The 22,609-nt window shown below is 44.6% G+C and overlaps 1 protein-coding gene across 1 annotated transcript in view; it reads left to right on the top strand.

The window, feature by feature from the left end:
* Positions 1–1,431: 1,431 nt before the first annotated feature.
* Positions 1,432–22,609, top strand: part of SLC2A5 (solute carrier family 2 member 5) — a 68,102-nt gene continuing 46,924 nt past the window's right edge. Inside the window, exon 1 of the mRNA XM_040427312.1 lies at positions 1,432–1,451. The gene's annotated coding sequence lies outside the window, so the exon portion shown is untranslated. The remainder of the gene's footprint in view (positions 1,452–22,609) is intronic.

Raw genomic sequence — 22,609 nt, 5'->3', positions numbered from 1 at the left:
AGGTGAGGAATGCCAGAGGGGGATAATGTCTCTGTGTAGCAGATATGGTAGTGTCAACGGTGTCTCCTACCTTGGTACGGCTGGACTCCTGAATTCTGGCTCACTTGCAATAAAATTGAGTGTGGTCAGTAGGAGTAATTGAGGAATAATTGACATCCAAACAGGTAATATGATCCAACTTGTCTTTACTTAATGATTGGCAGCTTTGATCCATACGAGTTACAGCAATAGTCTTGGATCCCAGCAGGTATTGGCAATATGTGGCAGGAATTTATATCTATTCTGCTTCTTTTTAAACATATGCCTAAAGGATCTGGCAGGTATCTATCTTCTGCTCTGACTTTAGTCTGCTTTGTTTGGGCCTGACTAGCTGAGAAGGTATTTGGTTTCTCTTTGTCTTTGGATCTGTACTCACAGGACTGCTCGCAGGGTATGATGGCTTCTTCCTGGAGATCTTTAGTTCTGGAGATGGCTGCTTTGTCAACCAGCTGAGGTTGATGGCTCAGGCTGGGAAGAGTGATCTTTGGGCCTCAGCCTAGGCTTGGATCCTAGGTTGGGATCCCTGTAGCTCCTACCAACACAGCCACCCCCAGCAGGGGGGCTGGTTACTCTGACTAATTTCCTTCTCCTCCTCATGAGACAGGGCATGGGGCCAGCCCACTCCTGCTCACACAGGGGAGCCTAGGCTGGAATGGACTATTCCAGGCTAGATACTAACTGACTATGGTCTGCTACATACTGCTGCCACCTGCTGGTGTACATTGAAATTACAGCAAATATATAATACAGGCCCAAAAATACATATAATGGCAATGCACAGTTAAATCACACAAGATGGTAATACACATATACACACAACATTATGAAGCAGGGTGACAGAAGTTTAGTGACATACTTCAGGATGTTACAGATGTAAATATATTGTCTTAAGTTTCCATCTGTCTCCCATTCACTGCTATGTAAAAAAAAGGTATATACATGCAGAAACGTATACAGTGACAAAGTGAGTCAAAAGTGGGTACGTTTGTAAACAGAAAAAAACGTAAAGAAACATATGGCTTGATGTACCCATTGAACTATCTTTGCCCAATTATAGTCTATGGGTACATCAAGCCATATGTTTCTATACGTTTTTAAGTTTTTTTCTGTTTATAAACGTATCCACTTGACGTTCAGCAAAAATTAGATGTGAACAGCCTCTAAGCTGTATATGGAAATTAGATTTAATTGCACGGTATCTTTACCGTAACAAACTTAGTTATACAATTTACTACCATTCATACGTGTTGGAAAAATTCCAAGACATGTAAAGAAGGCATGCAACTTATTATCTGCACTGAAGCCAAAGGGGTGTGCTCGTATTCTGGCATCATGACGAGGATACATTTACTTTATTTTCCCTGAGTTACTTGAACACAAGTGAGAACGTGGCTCTTGGAGAAGCGTGGTAGGTGAGTACACACAGATGGAAATGAGCAATATTTTTACATCATTGTGTATGATATGCAGTATTTTATGTTGTACAGGGGCGTACATAGAAAGCACTGGGCCCCATAGCAAGAATCTAAATTGGGCCCTCATTCCCCATTTATAGCCCCTTCCACTACCCATTCCAGGCCTCTCTCTTTGTTCCATGAACTATGCTTGCTCCTGCGTTTTATAATTTATGCCATCAGGGCCGGATTGGGATTACAAAACAGCCCTGGCACACAAAAGAGCTATAATAGATGCAGTGTGTACAGATATATAGTATATACAGCAGTGTACTGTTATGTGAGGTACGAGGTATAATAGATGCAGTGTGTATAGATTTATAGTAAATACAGCAGTGTATTGACATGAGGTATGAGTCATAAATTACAGCTCGTACCTGACATAACAGTCCACTGCTGTATATACACAATATATCTGTACACACTTCATCTATTATACCTTGTACCTAATATATCAGTACACTGCTGGATATACTATGTATCTATACACACTGCATCTATTATACCTCGTACCTCACATATCAGTACACTGCTGTATATACTATATATCTGTACACACTGCATATATTATACCTCTTACCTGACATCTGTACATATTGCATCTATAATACTGTGTAATATATGCAGTGTGTGTATGTATATGTGTGTGTATGTATGTATGTATGTATGTGTGTGTGTGTGTGTGTGTGTATATATATATATATATATATATATATATTACACATACAGAGCAGTGTATTGATGTGAGACATACAAGGTATAATACTGTAGATGCATTGTTTACAGAAATATGTGGTCAGTTATACATTATGGTCACTGTGTGTGTGAGGTACATGAGGTAGTGATCACTGTAACTCTCTGAAGTATTATACATGAGTGAGCAATGAGTAAAAACAGGGCATTGGGGGGGGGGGGGGATAAATGATGAGAAGTGGAGGACCTCCTCTTACCACTCCATTCCAGTCTGTATGGATCAATGAAGAGCTGATTGTTAACTTCTAATATTTCCTGTTAGTGGTTGAAGGACCTGTGATGATGTGTTCTAACCTGGGAACTACACTTTACACTGTGCAGTTCCCCTACAGGACCTGTGATGACATCATCAAAGGTCCTTTAGCTTTAGAAAGATAGACAGGAGCAATTAGGGGGCGAGGCCTCTCATCCACTGCGGGCACCTCTTCCTCACGGGCCCCATAGCAGCTGCGTGGTCTGCCTATATGGTAGGTATGCCACTAATGTTGTATGATCATTGGTTTTGAAGATCTCAGCCCCTTAACCACTTCACATCCGGGCCATTTGCCTAATTTTTCAAATCTGATATATGTCACTTTATGTGGTAATAGCTTTGGAACGCTTTTACTTATCCAAGCCATTCAGAGATTGTTTTCTCGTGACACATTGTACTTCGTGATAGTCATAAATTTGAGTCAATATATTTCACCTTTATTTATGAAAAAATCCCAAATTTACCCAAAAAAATTAAAAATTTGCAATTTTTAAAATTTCTGTTTCTCTGCTTTTAAAACAAAAAGTGATACCTTATAAAATATTTATTACTTAACATTCCCCATATGTCTACTTTATGTTGGCATAATTTTTTTAGGACGTTAGAAGGCTTAGAATTTTAGAAGCGATTCTTAACATTTTTAAGAAAATTGCCAAAACCCACTTTTTAAGGACCAGTTCAGGTCTGAAGTCACTTTGTGGGGCCTACATAGTGGATACAGCGATCTAGAAGGCAGGGACACCTGGGAACTGTCCCTGCCTTCCCTCTGGGTTGCCCTGTTGTCACTGACAGCGGGCAACCCGCTCTGCAGCTGCACGATTAGCGTGCAGCTGCGGTCTCTGAATGGACGTTCAGAAACGTCCATTCAGAGATAGAGATCTACCTCCTGGACGTTTATAGTCAATGGGCAGACGAGAGGTGGTTAATGAAGTTGCATGAGATAAAAAAAAAAAGGGGTAACGCAACACTTAAGCCTGTAATGGCTAACCCCCTACAATCCAGCTGTGGTAAAATTACAACTCCCAGAACTCCATAGAAATAAATGGAGCATGCTGGGAGTCGTAGTTTCCCGACACCTGGAGTGATGGATTTTAGTAATCACTGACTTAGGCTTTTTTGGTATTGCATCTTAACCTCATTCAAGACCCCTTTTCCAACCTAAGGCCTCAAAATTCAGTCCGCAAAATACAGATACTTTCCATTTGCAATTTGCAATTTTCTCACTCCCATCAATAGAAATGACTATTCTCATCTGCAGTACGGACCAGAATAGGCCATGTTCTATAATTTACAGGAAAGACATATGGATTCGGACAGCACGTGGATGACATCTGTGTGTTTTTTTTTTTTTTTTTGTTTCAATTGATAGAAATAAATGGGTCCATTTGCTAAATCAGATGCATATGCGAAATATGGTTGTGTGCATAAGGAATAATACATAAGTAAAGTCAGCCTTATGGAAATCTAGTGTTTCACTTTTCTCTACCTCTGGTCAATCTCTCCTAACAACATGTTCCTAACAATAGTGACCATATCTGTAGTCTAGTAATTAAATCTCCTGTGTCCTCCATGGCCCTTACATATCTACATTACCAGGTTTGTCTCTGCTCAGTCATGCACACTGCTGTAGTGTAGATCATGTTGGCTGTCACAGTACACAATGTGGTAAGAGTTCATTTGTACTCAGGGGCTAGCAGTGGATGTACTTGCTCCTGCTTCGGCTTCATATCATCTGTATCATACTGATGTATAAAATGCAAGCCATGTTACTCAGTTCTTCTCTAACTGTCTGCAGCAATCACATCGTGTAACCACTTCAGCCAATCAGCAGCAGACATAAATAGTGCTAAGGCTACTTTCACACTAGCGTTAAAGGGATTCTGTCACCAGGTTTCACCCCTGTCAGCTAAACATATGCTGATGTTCAGGGCCTCATCAGGATTCCTAATGTGGGCTTCTAAATGTGATCCGTAGCCTTATTTTGCTAAAAAACAGGTTTTACTAACCTGTCACTCAAAGAAATAAGGTGCCCAAGGCGATGTCAAGGGATGCAAGGTGCCCGCCGCACCCACCGCCGTTCGTGCCCAGCGCCGCCTTTCCAGACTTCTGCACCGCCTCCTAATCCTCTGTGCCGCCTCTCGCTCTCCCTCCCTCCCCCCTCCTCCTGCTGTAAGATATCGCGCGTGCGCACAGGGCTCTGAGAGGCTGGTGCCAGAGTGCAGGTCATACCTGGGTTGAGCGAAGGGCCGGCGCATGCGCACTTCGCTTTAAGAAGCCAAATCGAGAAGTCCGCACGGGCGCATCAGGCAGAGCCCTGTGCGCACGAGCGAGATCTTACAGCAGGAGGAGGGGGAGGGAGGGAGAGCGAGAGGCGGCACAGAGGATTAGGAGGCGATGCAGAAGTCTGGAAAGGCGGCGCTGGGCACGAACGGCGGTGGGTGCGGCGGGCACCTTGCATCCCTTGACATCCCCTTGGGCACCTTATTTCTTTGAGTGACAGGTTAGTAAAACCTGTTTTTTAGCAAAATAAGGCTACGGATCACATTTAGAAGCCCACATTAGGAATCCTGATGAGGCCCTGAACATCAGCATATGATTAGCTGACCGGGGTGAAACCTGGTGACAGAATCCCTTTAAAGTTTTCCGATATTGAGATCCGTCATAAGGACTCAATACCGGAAAAAAACGCTTCAGTTTTGTCCCCATTCATCGTCAATGGGTAGAAAACTGAACAGAACGGAATACTCCAAACTGCATTCCGTTACGTTTAGTTGCGTTCCCAGACCGGAGACCAAAACGCAAGATGTTGTATTTTGTTTTCCGTCCTGGGAATGCGGAGCAAAACGGATCCGTCATGACCCCAATGCAAGTCAATGGGAAGGGATCAGTTTTCTCTGGCACAATCTGCCACAATAGAAAATGGATCAGTTCGCCATTGACTTTCAATGGAGTTAATGACGGATCTGTTTTGGCTATGTTACAGATAATACAACCGGATCCGTTTAAACGGATGCAGATGGTTTTATTATCAGTAATGGAAGCGTTTTTGCTGAACCCTGCTGGATCCAGCAAGAACGCTAGTGGGAAAGTAGCCTAATGGTAACTGCTGAGGCTTCTCAGCTGTCCTCTCATCTCCCTGCATGGACTATTGTAATACATGTGCTCTTTTACATGTAAGTTGTATTTAGTGGAGCAGATTTATAAAAACAGTCTAAAAGAAAAATGGTTTGTTGCCCATAGCAACCAATCACAGCTTTTATTTTTCCAGAGCAGTTTGAGAGATGACAGCTGAGCTCTGATTGATTGTAATGGGCAACAAACATTATTTAATTTTTTTAGACAGAAGTCCACTACGCAATACCCCTCTTTCCATTGAGTAGAGGGTGTAAAGTATGTTATGTTGTGTCAGTACAAAAGCATTGAGTAGTGTGACGCTACGGGTGTGGGTGAAGAGTAATTGGCAGTGATGGCATATTAGGGGGCAGAATTTTCTAGAGGTTGTTGTATTTTTGTCACACAATGGGGTTTATTGCCAGTTATAACTTGCTCATTTAGGCCTCATGCACACGACCGTGCCTTTTTCTGCGGTCCACAAACCGCGGATACGCAAAAAACGGAAGCCGTCCGTGTTGCCTTCCGCAATTTGCGGAACGGAACGGGCGCCGGCAATATAAATACCTATTCTTGTCCGCAAAGCACGGACAAGAATTGGACATGTTATATTTTATTTACGGGGCTGCGGAACGGAGCCACGGGTGCGGACAGCACATGGAGTGCTATCCGCCAAAATGACGCCTCGGATGCGGACCCGGTCGTGTGCATGAGGCCTTAGGCAAATGGAATGGGAGGGGGTTCTCTGAGACTCGAAAACCATCTTGCCATTGCCAGGCAAAGTGCAGGGATTTAAAATAAGGACTCCCCTATCTCTGACCCTCCGATACCAACACCAAGCTCCCTTCTCTTCTGTTTCTGGTCCTTGCTGGAGTGAGAGTGTGATGTACCTGCACATGTCACTGCTGAGGCCTGCACCGCATCGCTGACATCTCTTTGGAGGTAAGTATTTTAGTTTGTTTATTTTTATTTTTATTTTGCACCATACTGTTGGGCCACTTCAGCGGAGGGGAGTGCGAGGAGCACCCACCGGAAGCATCCACTGAGGTACTAAATAGGGGCATTTAGTACTGGCACACATTATGGGGAGTACTATAGGGACATTGGCTCAACTAGGGGCACTAAGACAGCAGAAAGGATTGGTGTATCCCTGGCAGCAGTGATGTGTGTGTGTGTAAGTAGCAAGTCACGCTTCTGGTCCAGCTGGGAGAAATGGAGTGGAGGAGAAATGGAGTGGGGCACTGGAACTGTAATCCCTCTACCCGGCATGACAGTATCAAATGGGGTTCCTGGTCTCGAGAATCCCTTAATGTACTTGCATGTTAGTTATTAGAAAAAGAAACAATTGACTTAGAAGGGTCAAATTGGCCCAGCAGAACACTAGAGGATCTTCTGTTGGACCCAGGCTATGATGTTCTGGAGTGAAACCTACAGCTGGCTTGTGATTCCTCAGAGTGATATAGACGGATAATGTAGTAACATAGTTTATAAAGCTAAAAAAAGACATCTGTCCATCCAGTTCAGCCTGTTATCCAGCAAGTTGATCTAGAGGAATATGGTCAGCACATGGGCGTGTGAATCTGAGTATCAAGTTAAAGATTGCTACATCTGTAAAAGGGAATGAATACCGGAGTGACTTTATTTGTCTGAGCATTTTTGCATGGACATTGCTCCCCAGCTACTTTGTCACTGGTAAAACTCATTCAGTACATTCATGAACATAATGAGCTTCACTTTTACATCACATGCCCTCGTCTCTCCCTTTCATGATCCCAGCGCTCAGCAGCGGATGGACAGCTAGTGATCAGTGCATGCTATGCTGCTGGCACAACCTGAACACATTGCTTCTTCCTGCTATTGGTTGAAATCTATTGTGTTATTAAGAAATGAGCAAAGTGTATGCTTAATTGTAACCAGAAAACTGCAGCACGAGGCATGTCTAGTGATTAGTCATTTACTATTGTTGAAGGTGAATTTACACCGCACAATTCTCAGGCTGGATATTTGGAAATGAACGTTAATACAAAAGCTTGTTCCCGATAATCGGCCCGTGTAAATGTGCTGCCGATCACCTGATGTACGAGCAAAATGCTTTTGAAATGATGCATGAAATGATCTTTCATGCAGCACATTAAATCATGGTTTATGGACAGCAGATCATGCCGTACGAACAGCACTCTGCCACCCAGAAACAATGAATCTGTATGAGGACGAGTCATGGCAGTAGTTTGGAGATTGCGGTCTGTAATTGAAGCTCTTTTGTCCATTGACAAACAGGCAATTATTGAGAAGGATGACATTTTTGAAATTTGTCCTAAAGAGCCAGAGAAAAAAACTTGTGCAATCACCTTGTGAACAGCTACTCGACACCAATTCCAAACAAAGGCAATTTTAGATGTGGCCATTGCATAGCCTGTGATTTCATCCCCACATGTGTGCAATATCACATCTGAGATTTTATCTAAATATGATGGAGATTGGGAGAACAGGATCAGGAGAAGAAAACAGTCACAGTGGATTTTCAGACTGAGAACACTGAAACCACTGGGGATTAATGATTATATCTCATAGTCAGTCATTACTCTGCATCATGTTGCTTAAATTGTTATTTTAGGTAAAATGACACATTAATTGATACTTTATAACCTACTAGCAGAAGGACCCGGCTTTGCACGGGTATACTTCATCTATTTCATTTAATGTTTGTGTGTCGTTATAAGATATTGACAGGATCCCCCATAACAGTGACCTCTACAGTACCCCACTCCTTAACACTGACCCCCCACAATACCTCGCCACTTTAAAATGAGACCTCCACAGCAGCCCATCCCCTTAACTTTGACCTTCACAGCAGCCCGCCCCTTTAACAGCAAGTTTCACAGCACCCCACTCCCTTGACAGTGACCTCCTCAGGGGCCTGTCCCCTTAACAGTTACCTCCACAGTACCCCGCTGCCTTAACAGTGACCTCACAGTACCCTGCTGCCTTAACAGTGACCTCCACAGTGCCCGCCCCTTTAACAGTGACCACCACAGTACCCCCCTGCTTTAACAGTGACCTCACAGTACCCTGCTGCCTTAACAGTGACCTCTAGAGCACCCCGCCCCTTTAACAGTGAACTCCACAGTCCCCCACTCCTTAACACTGACCCCCCACAATACCTCGCCACTTTAAAATGGGACCTCCACAGCAACCCATCCCCTTAACTTTGACCTTCACAGCAGCCCGCCCCTTTAACAGCAAGTTTCACAGCACCCCACTCCCTTGACAGTGACCTCCTCAGGGGCCTGTCCCCTTAACAGTTACCTCCACAGTACCCCCCTGCTTTAACAGTGACCTCAGAGTACCCTGCTGCCTTAACAGCAGGGCTGTGGAGTCGGTAGATAAATGGTCCGACTCCTCAGTTTTTGGTAACTCCGACTCCTCTGTATTTAATATGCAAATGTATTTTATACTATAAAATACATTTGCATATTAAATACAGAGGAGTCGGAGTTACCAAAAACTGAGGAGTCGGACCATTTATCTACCGACTCCACAGCCCTGCTTAACAGTGACCTCCACAGTGCACGCCCCTTTAACAGTGACCACCACAGTACCCCCCTGCTTTAACAGTGACCTCACAGTACCCTGCTGCCTTAACAGTGACCTCCACAGTGCCCGCCCCTTTAACAGTGACCTCCACAGGGCCCTGCCCCTTTAATGCTAAGTGTCACGTGCCGAAGACAGTACAGCAGGTAGGCAATAGTGGTAGCACTACCACAGAACCAAGTGCACTGGCAGACCAGAGGCAAAACCCAGAGGGCAGAAAGCCAGCGAGCCCCGTTGTTCACAGAGCCCCTGGTTGTGGGGATGGACTGGGCTGAGGGTTCACTAGTCGCACCTCCAGGACGGTCCCGGTACCCTTGGCCCCTACCTGCAAGGAACCACGCAGGTACAAGTGTAACATCCCAGAGTTATGTTACTAAACTATTTCCCCCCCCTACTATTTGTTGGTAACATGTGCCTTGTCATCTAATGTGATTTTATTTGATATTTCTCACAAATGTGCATTTTCTAAGCCTGTTACATGTATTTGCTAAAATTTCCATGTACACCAGCAGGTGGCAGCAATGTTTAGCAAGGTCTTAGGTCAGTTTAGCATATCTAGACTGGAATAGTACATTCCAGTTTAGCTCCCACCTCTTTGAGGAGGGGTGGAATGTTCCCACATCCTGTCTCATGGGGAGGAAAGGAAGTTATAGTTAGTGTGCCAGCCACCCTGGCTAGGGGAAGGCTGTGCTGGTAGGAGCTCCCAGTTCTAAGGATCCTAACCCAGGATCGAGTCTCGGCTGAGACCAAAGATCACCCTTCCCAGTCTGAGCCCTTCAGCCTCAACTGGTTGACAAGCAAGCAGCACCTCCAGATCTCCAGGACGAACCATTCCCTGTGAGCAGAACTGTGAGTAACACCCAGAGACCAGGAGAAGCCAAATTCCTCCTCAGCTAGTCAGTCCCATACACAGCAGAAGATAGACAGAGCAGAAGACAGATTCCTGCCATATTCCCCAGGCACATGATAGGAGCAGAAAAGATATTGATCCCTGCCATACATTGCCAATACCTGCTGGGAGCCAAGACTATTGCTGTAACTCATATGGATTAATGCTGCCTTCAGTAAAGACAAGTTGAATTATATTTCAAGTCTGGATCTCAGTCATTACTACCAAGTTCCTCAATTACTCCTACTAGCAACACTAATTTATTGCAAGTGAGCCAGGATCCAGGAGTCCAGCCGTACCAAGGTAGGAGACACCGTTGACACTATTACTACTGCTACACAGAGACATTATACCACTCTGGCATTCCTAACCTGGTACGTGAGTTGCAACACCTTAAAGGGCCCTAAGACTGTACCCTGCGCACGCTGCAATTGGCGTCACGAACAAAAAAACTATAGACTTATATACCCATATCCGGACCCACTGCATATTTTAACTTCCACCTAACCGTACCACGGTCCTGCTCATTGCATTTTTGGCGTCACTGGAACAGGATCGAGCTGTGTGCAACAACAGAACCGGATCAAATTGCATGTTTCACAGTACTGCAAGATCTGAGAATTGTACAAAAACCCTGAAAATTGACTTTATTGCTTTGTTGCTGTGCCAGAAACCACTAAACATGCGCACCAGCACTCAAAGGGTTAATTCGCCATATTCGCAAAATGGCGCTGCTTCTTCATGCCTAGAAGTGGGAAAACTCAGGAACGCCCTCTCAAGAGCCCGAAGATGCCGAATACGCCCCCCTAGAAGCGGGAAATCTAAAACCTGCCCACCAAGAACTCTGCAATGCGAGCCAAGGGAGTGAAGACTCCTCCCTCTGGGCTCCACCCTTACCTCTTGCATTCATCATGACAGACGGAGCAAGAAAGATGGCCGCCAACCCGGAAACCAATATGGCCGCCGGACTCAAGCCCACTTCTGCGAAAGCGACGACTCAGACTAACAAGGCCCCGGAGAGGACAACTACGCAAAAACCCTCACCGCCTGGCCCAGTGACCGAAGCATCGGCACCGGAACAAGCCACGACTACGTCACCCATCACAGTGACCATCGCACAGCAGGATGAGGCACCGGAAACGGCCACCCGGCCGCAACCTCAGGTAGTAACCAACCCGTTCCCTGAGGCCCCGGTCCAGCCCACAGCTGCCCCTACACCGCGCCCGGTGGTCCCGAAACAGGTCACCAGACTCCAGGAGGTCCCCATAGTGATCCCTGAACTCCCTGCGGCCTCAAATCTACAGGTGGGGCAAATAAATAACTTAGTAATGACTTTCAGTCCCAGAGTACAGGGGCACGTCTTACCCAGAGAGGTCCGTAAGATGTCCCTCATCACGCCGGTTGCCACTCCGCTGCCCAGACAGAGTGCTCCTTCCCTGCCATCACCACCACTGGCGATACTGTTGCCAGAGCCACTACAGCCAGGAGTTCTGAGTTCTTCTGCCCCGCCAGGAGTTCCCGATGTACAGCAGCTCACCGTAGCTATGATCAGCCTCACTACCCAGACAGTACCAGGAACTGCCACAAGAGGTCAGTGCGGCTCCATCACAGCAGCCAGCCTGAACTACAAGATGCAGGAGTGCCCTCTTGTGTTCCTCAACAGTTCCTGCAGTGATGAAGAGGTCACCTGGCAGGATAACCTTGCCCAATGGAAAGCTCGCAGGTGGAGTAAATTACAGGACTTTCTAAAAAGAGCAGAAGAACGGAAAAAGATACAGAGGATGTTTAGTGATGAAGCCTCCAAGTCTTCTTCTCAGCCGCCTGCTAAAGACAGCACACCTGATATGACCCTATCAGAACCAGCACCAAATCCGGAGATCTTTGCTATGAAAGACCAAGGGTCTATCCTTTATTGCTGTCCTGAGAACCTGTCGCCTACAGATTTTCCAGAGAAAGGTGATCCTGCAATTCCAAGTTCTGCCACAGAAAACCACTAGGAGATTGCAGATAAAGCTTCTGCAGGAATTACAGCTGCTGAGAGCATACAGCTTAAAGAAGAACTTTTGCGTCCTCAAATATGGGATCCAGGAGGATGTTTTCTAGACTTTCCTGTGAGGAAAACTACCCATTGTGGAAATTACCCACTACCTTGCGTGAATTATAATTAACTTTATTGTTCCATTGGATTACAATTAACTCTTATTGTTCCTGTGGATTACAAGTGATTTATGGACTTGTTCCTGTCCACAGTCAAGCACTTCAAGGAAAAAGACTCAAGCCTTATTTGAGCGTATTATTGCATTGATATTTGCATAATGTTTTTGCACTAATTTCATTTCAAGTTTACAGGTTATGCAACGTTTAAGATAACATGCCCATTGTGTGTATTCTCTTCTAGGTGCCGCAATGTGAATTTATGCACTATTGGTGACGATTGCACTTACCATTGCACTTAACCGAAAATGTAGTAACTAACTTCAGTATGCCTCAATTTACAGCTCTTGATCACTCCTTCCTTTATACGGACTGCCTTCATACGGACGCTGAATACTAATGGCCTACACCCGGTGATATATACCCATAGGTACCCAGGGTAGGACCAAGTGGTAAGTCCAGGCAGGTCCAGTAACTACACAGGTACCCCGCTGCTTCGGGAATCGATAGATGTCATAGACCGCTCCTTCCCGCTTGTTTCATGTTCAGGATTGTTCCCATCCTGAGGTGTCTTATTTCCAGGAGATCCATGGGATCGTAATGCCCTCCTTCTGTGACATTGCCAGAAGTATACGGAGACGATAAATACCTCCCCTTCTGAGCCTTTTTGCCTAAGGTAAGGCGCCTCAAGCCTTAGAGCCACATAATTTAGCTACCCCTTAGTCACCATGGTGATCGTGCTTTAAGCCAAATTTCTCAGGCTTTGGTGCAGGAAAGGGAATACAGGATAAAGCCACCCTTTCATTTGCAGGCATTCCATTACACAATGGCGGGACTACAGAGTAAAGACACCCCCATGCTTTCTTTGGTATTGGTGGACGATACCCCAAAAGTCAGTCAGTAATGTTTTGCTTTGTGCAGTATTTAGGTTACCTGGTTATATCAAGAGAAGGAAACTGTGTGTTGGACACCTTACTCTAGCGGGCAGGAACCTGGGGAAAGCCGTTTCATGTTTTGTTTATGTATGTCATTATATGTAATTCATGCAGCACTTTGCATTTATTTGGGTACCCCAGAGCTGATTCCTCTACAAGCCGAGGACTGCTTGATTCAAAGTAAGGGGGAATGTAACATCCCAGAGTTATGTTACTAAACTCTTTTTCCCCGCTACTATTTGTTGGTAACATGTGCCTTGTCATCTAATGTGATTTTATTTGATATTTCTCACAAATGTGCATTTTCTAAGCCTGTTACATGTATTTGCTGTAATTTACATGTACACCAGCAGGTGGCAGCAATGCTTAGCAAGGTCTTAGGTCAGTTTAGCATATCTAGACTGTAATAGTACATTCCAGTTTAGCTCCCCCCTCTTTGAGGAGGTGTGGAATGTTCCCACATCCTGCCTCATGGGGAGGAAAGGAAGTTATAGTTAGTGTGCCAGCCACCCCGGCTAGGGGAAGGCTGTGCTGGTAGGAGCTCCCAGTTCTAAGGATCCCAACCCAGGATCGAGTGTCGGCTGAGACCAAAGATCACCCTTCCCAGTCTGAGCCCTTCAGCCTCAACTGGTTGACAAGCAAGCAGCACCTCCAGATCTCTAGGACGAACCATTCCCTGTGAGCAGAACTGTGAGTAACATCCAGAGACCAGGAGAAGCCAAATTCCTCCTCAGCTAGTCAGTCCCATACACAGCAGAAGATAGACAGAGCAGAAGACAGATTCCTGCCATATTCCCCAGGCACATGATAGGAGCAGAAAAGATATTGATCCCTGCCATACATTGCCAATACCTGCTGGGACCCAAAGACTGTTGCTGTAACTCATATGGATTAATGCTGCCTCCAGTAAAGACAAGTTGAATTATATTTCAAGTCTGGATCTCATTCATTACTACCAAGTTCCTCAATTACTCCTACTAGCAACACTCATTTATTGCAAGTGAGCCAGGATCCAGGAGTCCAGCCGTACCAAGGTAGGAGACACCGTTGACACTATTACTACTGCTACACAGAGACATTATACCACTCTGGCATTCCTAACCTGGTACGTGAGTTGCAACACCTTAAAGGGCTTTGAAACTGTACCCTGCGCATGCTGCAATTGGCGTCACGAACAAAAAAACTATAGATTTATATACCCATATCCGGACCCACTGCATATTTTGGCATCCGCCTAACCGTACCACGGTCCTGCTCATTGCACAAGTACCAGTGGAACAGACGAACTGGAACCCAAGCAAACACAGGACATGGAACAAACAACAAGACGAATGGGAACCAGCACAGAAGCAGGTGCCTGGACCCCAAGCAGGATGGAAGCATGGCGGTCTCAGGCAGATCTGCACACAGACTAGAGATTCCCCCTCCGGGGAAGCCAGGGGCCCTCTCACGAAGGCAGGACAAACATGGGACAGGAACAGACCAGAAAGGAACTACAGGCAGACAAGGATCAGAAGCAGTAGGTACTGCCAGACAGGACATAGGACAGGATACAATTAGAAGCAGTTTAGCACTGCCAGGTTATCAGATGCAGTTGCGCACTGCTAGGCGAAACAAGGAACAGACAAGGATAACTTAAACATCATACAGGACAGGTACAGATCAGACAAGGACATAACCTCAAACACCATCAAAGAACAGGTACCAGCAACATCAGACAAAGCAGCAACAACATCATAGAACAGATAACAACAACAAACACCAATGCAAAACCAGGCGACACCACACAGAAGGGTAGATGGTAAAACCCCCTGGGTCAGCAGCAAGGTGCTACACCGAGCAAGACACAAGAATGACTGACCACCAGTCCCACAGCTCACAGATTGATATAGCTGGATAACGAGGGCACCTAAGAAGCCTCACCCAGGCACAGATCAGCGGAAGTTAACCCCATCAGAACAGGAGTACAGAACCACAAAACACACAGGCTGCAATACAGGACGTTGCCCCTGGCAATCAGCATACATGGAGACCACTGCAGCTGGTACGCCAGAGCACAAACAACCCATGTAACACTGACAAACAGAGAAGCAAACACAGGGAAAGCAAATATTCACAGGTAGCAGTTCACAGAAGACACCGCAGCTAGCAGGCAGCCCCAGACAACCAGCCTGCACAGGAGGCAGCCTGCAGCCAGTACGCGAGAGCTTACACGGCCACAACTGTCACAGTGAACCACACTGTGCCACTAGGGCTACATGACGACATGTGTCGCACAACATTTTGTCTCAACAATTTTTGTAATGATAGGCTATGGTGTCGCACTGTGACATGTGACCTGCTGTGACTGCGACGCGACAGTCGCAAAAAATCCATCCAAGATGGATTTTTCTGCAACTGTCGCAGTTGTAGCATGTCCCATGTCGCAGTGCGACACCATAGCCTATCATTATAAAAATTGTCGTGCGACATCAATGTCGCGCGACACATGTAGCAGTGTAAATGTGTGACTTATTGTTGTTGTGTAGCCCTAGCCTAAAGCTGACCTACAGCAGTGAAGAAAAATGGCTGGGTTGTTATGTAAACCTGGAGTAAAACTGTGTGTATGTGGAGACTAAGGGCCTGCGAGCTTCTATTGGCTGATAAGGAACATATGACCGTGTGTAGGGAAGTTGAGATATGAAGAGAAAGACTTGCAGGCTTGAATTGGCTAATGCAGGTCATGTTTTGGGAATATCTCAGGAACGGTACGTCCTAGAGAGCTGTGACCCCCACAAGATTTCTTTCCAGGTAGCAAGGGATGTGTATACCAGGTTTCATTGAAATCGATGGTTGCGTTTTTGAGTGATCACTGAACATACATACTTACGTCCTTCTTTATATACAGTATATAGATTATTTGTTATGTTACGTCCAGTTTCCTCACTGATTTATTTTTAGAGACTAATAAAAGTTTTGCACACAAGTAGCAAAAAAAAAAAATTCTTGTGACATAAGATTTTAGAACATATAAGATTAATCTGATCATACTAACAATGTACATACAGAGTTGTATTTCTTTACCTTTCCTTCTGGTTTAAGATATACAAGATGAAAAAAGAAAATGTGTGTTACTTTGTATAGCATTCTCAGTAACACAAAGGTAATAAAGGACACATCTGTTTACTGCGTGGCTTGAAATTTACTGTGTATTTAAGCAAATGTTGACCTTACTTGTGAAATATCCTGCATGGCAAATACAATCATGACAAACAGTTATACTGGTGTACATGCAGATTTATCCCAAAAATATTCCCCCAAATGACCTGGGCAACTAAATGGGCAAGAATTTACTGATATGTATTAAAATAATGATATGTATTAAAAATGTTATAGATCTGGCATAAATATGCCTTGTCAGAACATAAAAGCATCAGACAGATACTGGGTAATGCTCCTTTTGTCAGCAGATTTGTCCCTATAAATTATGGTATATAGGAGGCTGGGCACTCACTAGTACTTGAAACCACACAATAATTTAATGTACAATAAAGAATACAAATAAAAACCATACAATAAAATAAATGGCGAATCAATAAAATCGATACCATACAGTAAAATCGATACCATACGATAAAAAACGTAAAATGTCGTTAGAAAAATCGTCCTGGGCTAAAAAAGTACTCTAAATAGTCTCTCTTCCTGTGGTATGAGGACCAAACTCATGGCACGTGTGCGGCGTCCCGCTACACAGGCCCAAAGAAACGTGTTCAAAGTAGATAGTAACCACAGCGATCTTGCACGGATATAGATATGCCGTATATAGCCGTTAGTCCTGAGACACTAGTGCTGTAATGGTAATGAATACACTTACGTGTCCACGATTTCACCCTTCGATTATACCGCACTAATTCGCATCACATGCTGACCTGCAGACCTGTATCGGCCTGTATGGTCAGACACTTTTGTGCAGCCTTACCACACTATATACCTATGATACTGGCTGACCTGTTACATGTGCGCTTGGCAGCTGAAGGCATCTGTGTTGGTCCCATGTTCATATGTGTCCGCATTACTGAGAAAAGTGATGTTTAATATATGTACATGAGCCTCTAGGAGCAATGGGGGCGGTGCCATTACACCTAGAGCCTCTATTCTCTCTGCAACTGCTGCGCCCTCTGCAGGCCAGGAAGCATAAATGTGATCACACCTGGTCCTGTCAATCAAAGTGGAGAGAGCATGGCAGTTGCAAACCGAAAGCAAATGAATAACAGCAATACCCCTGTTGCTCCCCAATCTGCTCCCAATGTATTTCGACTATAACGTTCCACAAAGGTCGATTGGACACAGAATGCAAACCTGGCATTTTATAACGAATATATATGATTTCATTTTGACGGCATGGTGCCAGCATTAATATATCCTGCACATGCAGCTGCTCACAGTATATATAGAGGGGACGTCTCCCCTTCCATTGACAAGCCCTCAGACTCCTCCAGTCCTACAAGGCCCTGTCACAGTAATGCGTCAGGAGGTCACGGGCTCGGCTGCTGTAAGAGGGTGTGGAGTACTGCCCATCATATCATTGCTAGGAAGCATCAGACTCTTCTGTAGGGCAGTGACAGGTGTTTACAGGTATGTGGTCAGTGATCAAGACAGAACACTGGGGTCATTTATCAAGACCATATTTTCTACACCGGTCTTGATATCCCCTGTCCTGCCAGAGGATGCGCTTAATTTATGATGAGGTGCAGGCCTCCTAGTAAATTAAACGCATCCTCTGACAGTTTGTGAAGATAAATCTGCCAGAGGCGATGGCTCCGCTCACACCACTTCTCCTTTTCAGAAACCCAACCCAAGGGTTGTGACTTTTTTGGCCAGTTTTCTGGCATAGGGGTTTGATAAATATGTACAATGTCATCCATGTTCAGCAGTTAACAAGACCCATCTTGACAGTTTTTTTATTTTTTTATTAGCTTTTTATTTTTCCATTTAAACATATTAACTCAACAATCATATTTCGGTATCCACAGGAAATAGTTACATTTTCATTTTCTCCAGAACCAACTGATTTTTCTATACATACGAAATTGTTTTTACTCCCCTTTTAACCACCCACCACCCTTGTGGGGGGAGGGAGAGGGGCGTGACGTGAAGAAAAAAATAAATAAAGAAATAAATAATAATTATATATTAAGTTTTCCAACAATCCAGCCCTAAAGTGTCAATTTTTTCCAAACTTCATCAATACTTTTAACTTTTTTAATATGGCCCTCCATCGCCCGTTCTTCCTTAATCAGATTATCAACTGCTTTTCTCCACTGTCCCACTGTCGGAGGATCTACCCCTATCCATTTCTTAAGTATAAGGAGTCTAGCTTGAAACAGCACCTTACAGAGAACCGTTCGTGTATCTCTATTTAAATTCAGATGTTCGGTTGCCCCTAGTATGCAAATCACAGGATCTTCAGATATTTGGACCTTCAAAATTAAATTAACAGTCTCTACTATTTCTGTCCAATATCTGAACAATCTTGGGCATCTCCAAAAACAATGTATTAAATCGGCACTCTCTCTCCCACATTTTGAACATTTATCCGAGGCTCTCACACCCATTTTTTTCAATATCCATGGGGATCGATGCAACCTATGGACTACGAAAAACTGTGAAATCTTATGTGAGCCCCTATCAGAGACCCCAGAATAACTTCTGAGGGCATCCTTCCATTTCTCTTCCGTAAAAGATTGAAGTTCATTTTCCCATTTTTTTTTGGCGAGTATTATAATCCGTTTCTTTTTCCCCTCCATCAATATCCTGAATCTTTTTGCGGTTATTCCTCCACTTTCGCCCTCATTAGTAAATTTATACATTATATCTGATTTTTCTATTCTATATCTATCGTCCTGCACAACTGTCCGCAACGCATTCCTAAGCTGAAAGTATTTATACATATCTTTTTGGGGGATCCCAAACTCTCATCTTGACAGTTGAAGACACATTCTTTTAACAAGTACAGCATAGCTCTTCCGGAGGAGTACTGATGTCATTAGTCCTTGGATGTATAGTATGGAATTATGGTACTACCATCTAAAAGATGGCCCAGGTGTACTGGTGGAGTACTATAACTATACTATAGCCCATGAGGGTACAGAAAAATATACTCCTGTGGTACTATATATGTCTACCTCTCCAAATGCCACGTCTCCTGGGTCCCCAACCCTTACAGATATATAGGCTTGTACTTTGCAGTGTAAAATAATGCATTAAATAGTTATGGGTATATAATCTTCACAACAATGAGTTAATGGACCTCAAAATGAGATGGGTAGACTGAAAGACATGTCCCTCAATAAAGGCCTGGAAAGGCTGTCGGTCTGTACGATTACCAGCCTTGGTGTGAGGATGAATCAAGAACATTGGAAACCAGGCTACCGCATCTAGCCGTGTAACAAGGAGCTAACATACGTGGACTCCCCTCAATGGCCTTGATCAAGTTTCTACAGTATTTGGGGGTGACTATGAGATATGATCATTAATCCCCACTGGTTTCCGTGTTCTCAGTCTGAAAATCCACTGTGAGTGTCGTCTTCTACTGAACCTGTTGTCCCAATCTCCACGGTCACGTTTTAAGATCCGAAAGCGTAGAGTAGATGCGAACGCTGTGTGTCTGTACTATGTCATTCGATATTTTATCACTTTAAAGAATAAAGGCTATCACTTTCTTATGGGAAGCTGGACGTCTCTCCTTGTTTTGGATTAAACTACTATACAGTATACTATACTTTAGCCTTTAGCAAATCAGCTTTAGAGGGAATGTATCACGAGGACATGACAGATTAGATATATATATATTTTTATATAATCTAGTTATTATATTTTTATCGCATCAAAATGATGGTTTATTTTTTATTTTCTTGTTGCTACCCACATAAATTATCTTGAAATAATCCAGTTTTCATACTTGACATTGGCATTAAAACAATAAACTGGTGTTTCCTGTGCTGATCACCCGATGAACGAGAAAAACATTTGTTGTTTTAATTTATGCTAATTAGTCTCTAGAAGCAACAGGGGCGTTGCTGTTACACCTAGAGGCTCTGCTCTCTCTACCACTCCCCCTACACTTTGATTGACAGGACCAGGCAATGAAAACATCAAGTGCAGAGGGCACTGCAGTTGCAGAGAGTCCTGAGACTCAGGGGCGTACATAGAAATCATTGGGCCCCATAGCAAGAATCTGAATTGGGCCCCCCTAACTCTGCCCACTACCCACCCTTGGCCCATCCCACCACCTGCCCTAGCTCCTCCCCTGCCACATCGCTCTTGTATTCCTACAGACCCAGAGACTAAAGGGCACAGGTCAGTTTTGCCGCAAAGGGAATGCCATAGGAGCAAAACCCGTAAAACGGTGGAGGAATTGTGTTTTTTTTTTCCAATTCCACGCCATTTGGAAGTTTTTGCCCACTTCCCACTACATGGTATGCCATATTAAAGTACAACTTCTCCTGCAAAAAAATAAGCCCTCAAATGGATAGGTTAAAAGAAAAATAAAAAAGTTATGGCTCAAGGTAGATAGGGAAGAAAAATGAAAATGCAAAAACAAAAAAAAACCTCTGGTATCCTAATGGTTAAACGGGTTATCCAACCCCTATTATGCCCCCAGAATGCTGGGCACTACATACAGGTAATACTAATGCCCGATGGGTAAGAGGTGCAGCCAATAGCAGGCTGCGACGGAAATGAGCCTCCCTAGCGTCACCCATGATGCTAGGGAGGCTCATTCCCATCGTGGCCTGCTATTGACTGCACGCCACATCTCCAGATGTTTTCATCTGCACAACTGGGGGCTGCAGTGGCGGCCTTGCGGGCATTAGGAGGGATGCGTGTGCTGGAGAGCGGGCTAAGTATTACCTGTATGAAGTGTCTGGGCATTTTGGGGGGCATTATAGGGGTTGGATAACACCTTTAACTCCTTGCTGCTGATGCTTAGTGTGCATAACCAGGGGCGGGCTGACCATTCGGGCACTCAGGCAGGGACCGAGGGCCCGCGGCCACTAGGGGGCCCGCTCACTCTTGCAGCCAGAGGTTGCAATCAGTGGCGTGCCTAAGGGGGGGCGGTCCGCCCTGGGTGTCAGCTATAAGTTACAGGGGGTGCTGCCACACTCCAGGCAGCGAACTTACTGGGCATTCGACAGCGCCATATATCTCATGCCTGCCACACCTCACATAGAACTTACGCGCCACCGCACAGCCTCTACAGAGCGGCGACCAATCACTGTGCTCTCACAGACGCCTCTGTAACTTTGCATTATGGACAATGTACACAATCACAGAGTGTCGTATAATAGTGTGGAAAGCTATCACCAATAATATCACAGAATTTGAAGCTATCCAGCTTAAAATTTAACTTTTACTAGATAATATTTAAAAAGAGGATTAATTCCAAGTATTTCATGATATTATATTATAACAGAAGCCAGACTGAAGGTAAATCAAGACCCACCGTTAGCATCTAGGCAGTATCACTGATTTGTTATCCTACTTAAAACTTAACTTTTATCAGATAATATATATAAATAATATGTCCCACAATAATAGTAGTGATGACTGCATGTAGAAAAAAACACACAAACCTTGCCCAGGCATATAAATAGGCAAAAATTACTAGGCACTACGTATATGTATATACCACATCAAATTACGCATACACACACGTAGTCCTGTAGCATAGATAATAACACTATGGTTTGACCACTTGTTATGATCACCACTCACGGTTTGTTGCATGGAAGATACGTAATCATGGTATTCAGGCAGCTTGGGTGATCAATTGGATCCGTAGTAGTCCCCTTGGTCTGCTGAAACAAATGTGGTTCCAAGTGATGTTAGGTTGCTGAATCGCTTGAGGCAGTAGGTCAGATAGGTAGGAGAATGTCCCTGGTAAGCTATTATTCTCCTGCCTAAAAGCGGAGAGGTCTCCCGCCTATATGCGGGAGAATCACCCCCTAAGGAGCGACCCCACTTCTCGGTGGCTGTCCCTGTTATTCTGGCCCTGTTGTTGTCTCCTAGTGCTGGCCTGTTCAGGTGTTTTTTTCAAAAGTCGTTCCCGACGCGTTTCCTCTGACAGGTGATGCTGTCAGATTCATCAGGGGTAGAGTGGATGATATGGATACGGTATAATAACCGTCAGCTCAATCGCTTTTTTCGCGGTGTCCCAGCTAGATTGCAGTCCAGACTGATGTCTGAAACTGCCCCCTTATATATACCGTCATATAAGATGTACTTAGTATGTTAATTGCTCACTTACTCTTTTTTCGGCGTGCGTTCCATTGGATTGGGAACGGATCCGGAACTACGTCACTCTGCGCATGCGCACTGATTAACAACGAGCCCCGTGGAACGCATCGCGTCAGCATCGTGCGTCTAGTCACAGCCTAGGACGCCGCGCGTT

The sequence above is a fragment of the Bufo bufo genome, chromosome 1 (assembly GCF_905171765.1).
Source record: "Bufo bufo chromosome 1, aBufBuf1.1, whole genome shotgun sequence".
Lineage (NCBI taxonomy): Eukaryota > Metazoa > Chordata > Amphibia > Anura > Bufonidae > Bufo > Bufo bufo.
This window is presented reverse-complemented; position numbering and strand designations above follow the sequence as displayed.